This window comes from Labrus bergylta, chromosome 10 (genome assembly GCF_963930695.1).
Source record: "Labrus bergylta chromosome 10, fLabBer1.1, whole genome shotgun sequence".
In the NCBI taxonomy this organism is placed as follows: Eukaryota; Metazoa; Chordata; class Actinopteri; order Labriformes; family Labridae; genus Labrus; species Labrus bergylta.
In genome coordinates, this window is record NC_089204.1 from 24,759,218 (window position 1) to 24,762,669 (window position 3,452).

The following is a 3,452-nucleotide window of genomic DNA, read 5'->3' on the forward strand; positions in this document are numbered from 1 at the left end:
TTTATTTATAATACTCTTAGAATAAACACGTTTTATGCATCTCATTTCTTTAATTTCTCGCTTCCTGTTTGAACCATGCAGTCCCTTCTCACCATATGTATCCAATGTAAACACTGTTACATGAGCCAAATGTATTGTGTTTTCTTTGCGGCTGTATGAACCATATGCTTCTCAGTACATAATAAAATCTGAAGACTTTCTTCTAAAGTGACAAACAGCATGGATTAGGTTTTGTTCCCTTACCTCCCCACATATCTTTTTCTCGTCAACATTTTCTCTCCCCTCTGGCACGTTAACTTTGTTGTAACCAATCACAATGAAACCATTAAGAGAAAACCTTATTTATCACCGTTAAGTGACCTTCTAAATGACTGTGGAATTTTAAATGGACAATTAGCAGTTAATTGGCTCTTATTTGTCATTAGAACCAAAGTCTTGACTGATTTCACTTGACAACAGCTAACAGAACTTTCTCTCACCCTCTAAAGGGCCGGGGAATTTTCTGTTCATGTCGACTATGGCGCCCCCTATTGACAAAGCACTAGTCCTCATGTCTTTGCTAATCTTGACCTGTACATCTGTTTTTGTTTTTAAATTCTGAGTTCTTTCATTAGTTGAAGGTTTGCCTTTTAACAAGGCAATTTTTTCTTACCACTGTAACTTTTTCTGCTTTGCTAAAGTGCTCATGATGGATAGGCCGGGTCTTTGTAATATAACAATGAGTAAGGTCTTTTACCTGCTTTTTGTAACATAACAATGAGTAAGGTCTTTTTACCTGCTCTTTTGTAATGTTAACAGACAAAGAGTAAGGTCTTTTACCTGCTTTTTGTAAAGTGTCTCGAGATAACACTTGTCATGAGTTGACGCTATACAAATAAAAATTGATTGATTGACTGATTGAAGGTGTCACTCAGTGAATTTTTGCTATTTCTACAGCATGCTGATTTTTACATTGTCTGACACCTACCCTGCTGCAAAATTACTCTAAGGAAATAATCGGTCTTGGCGGGGGGGCTCCTGAGGCAAGACATGGAATAAAAAGAATTACGCGGAAGTGGTGGAAGAAGCAGCTCTCTCAGACTTTCTGCAAAAAACATAGTAAGGCGCCGGCCAGAGAAATTTCAGTGAAAACTTGGCTCTCTGCATTTACACATGCTGCTTTAAACTCCTGAAGTTTATTGAAAGATTGAACAAGGCTATACAGTACAGGCATGAGTATTCGTTTTAGGCTCACCTCGTTCTTTTGAGCGCCAGTGTCTTTTTCAATTGTTCCCAGTTAGGAGAGAGCGTTTGCAGCAGCAGGCGGCCGCTTGGTGAAAAGGTGCAGCACTGAGCGTCCCTTTTCTAAGCGCTAATTCTGTCTCCTGCAGATAGTGCCCAGTACCCACATCCTCCTCGCTCCATCTCCAGACAAAGTATGAGGGCACACATCCTCCATGTGATGCTCATATGGTAAAGGGGAAAAAATATATATATCTTCAATATAAAACATTTAGGACAAAGCAAGCTGTTTTTAAGAGACTGTTGTCATAGAAACATACATCATGTCAATTGTGTTTAGAATATACTAGACTAATTCAGCTTAATTAATTTTACATCATAATGAAAAGTTAACATTTTATCCAGTTGTTTATAAGATAGATGTGGAGGAGGTTTTTACAGAAGAGGAGGAGGGAGAGATCGGAGGATGTACAGACGGCGGCAAACACACTTCAGGCCTTCAGCGGGCGTTTGTGGGAGATTTGTGGTTTCTCCACCTGGTCGAGTCAACCCCTCACAACCTCTGCCATCCCGCTTTCACCTTCCACAAGGATTGAAGGAGATTAAGTGCCTCAGTGGAACACGGTGCCAAATTAAACATCTTCTCTCTATCTGTATCACTTCCCTCTGCCTTTCTCCCGGGCTCCTCAAGGTCTTCTTTTTTTTACCTCCCCTCTGCGTCTGACCACTGATTGCTTTTTCTCTCCTCTGAAAATCCCTCCTTTAACACAAACTGAGCTTGTTTTTGAGGCCTTGCTACAGGTAGGGTTAATGCAGCCTGGTTTTCAGCCAGATGCAAAGCTTCAGGATTTACCCTCCTAGATATGAAAGGTAACCCTGTGGATGCAGCCAGAATAAAAGAACATTGGACAGTAGTTTATGTTTAATGTCCTTTTGGCTTATTTTGTTCTAAAGCGGCCAAATACTGTGACTGTTAAACAACCAATTAAACAACCAATAAAAAAACCACTGTCTTGACTCTCTATCAACGTCACCTCGACCAATAAAAGAGCCAAACATCTCTAGGAGAAAATAAGCCCTGTTTGGAGGGAATAATTGACCGCCTCCTACTGTGAGTTATCATCGCAATTCTCCACAGACAGATCAATGCAAACCCATTCATCAAAAAGGCCGTGCGTGTACGTGTGAGAGTGTGTGTGTTTGAGTGCACCTACTTGTGGACTTCCCCAACAACATGAACTCTAAATCCTCACGCGTCCACCCACAGCTGTCCGCTCGCTCTTGTGTTAGATGATCGATCACCAGAGGAGCTCCTGGTCGGGTTTTTAATTTCAAGGGAGTTCCGAGCGATCGATGTGAAAGCTGGCTGAGGAGGAGGAAGAACAGGATGAAGATGACCTTTACATGTAGTCATAAAACTGGTTAAGCCTCCTGTGACAAGACTTTATAGATATGCAGGACAAAGTCAGTGACTTTCTGTGTATTGTTTTAATGGATTATTTCATTAAAAGCGGCTTGAAATGGATTTCAACAAAGCTGGTTGTCTCCTAAATGGAAGGATTGTAGCCATTAGCATTAGCCATTAGGGCCGTCACTTAATCTGCCTATAATGAAGGAAGATAGGCCGACTGCACCATCTGTAAATAAGCAAAATGAAAGACAAAAACTGAGAAAACTAAGAAGCAGCTCCAGATTGATGATAATAACTTTGAACTACAACAGCAGTAATGTGATGCAACTTTTTCAGCACCACATTAAAGGAAAACCATGAATAAAGTTTAGGCTATCCTTAAATAGCTCAGTGCTTTTGTCAAAATGAAAAAAAAACGTACTATGAAGAGCAGATGGTTGTTACAGAAATAGCTCTAATAAAGGACTCTGGAGAACTAACCGTAATCATATCAATCCACAGAATTCAGTCTAGACAATGTGACGTCGGCCTGTTTACTATGGGAATGTCACAGTACTCTGCCTGCTGGCCACGCCCACCTCATCAAGCTCAATTCAGCTCACCTGTGCACACAGCTGCTCCTCATCAGCAATGAAGAGTGTATGCGAGCTTCTCCTGCTCACCAACACTTTGCCAGGCTGTTCTTTTACTTTCAAAAGTTTCCAGCATTCTCCCGTCCCGTGCATTGATTACCTGGAATAGATTACCTGCAGCCTTCTGTCTCTGACCTCGAGTTCTGTATCTTGTCTGCTCCTCTCCTGGGCTGTTTGACATTTCCAAG

General features: G+C 41.3%; 1 long non-coding RNA gene across 1 annotated transcript; it reads right to left on the minus strand.

Annotated features, from left to right (window-relative positions):
* Window positions 1-1,137: 1,137 nt before the first annotated feature.
* On the minus strand, window positions 1,138-3,183 carry LOC114920753 (uncharacterized). Its single transcript, XR_003809049.2, has 4 exons — window positions 3,113-3,183; window positions 2,436-2,587; window positions 1,661-1,801; window positions 1,138-1,444 (listed from the first exon to the last, which is right to left on the minus strand). It is a non-coding gene; the product is annotated as an uncharacterized lncRNA (long non-coding RNA).
* Between the last annotated feature and the right edge of the window lie 269 nt (window positions 3,184-3,452).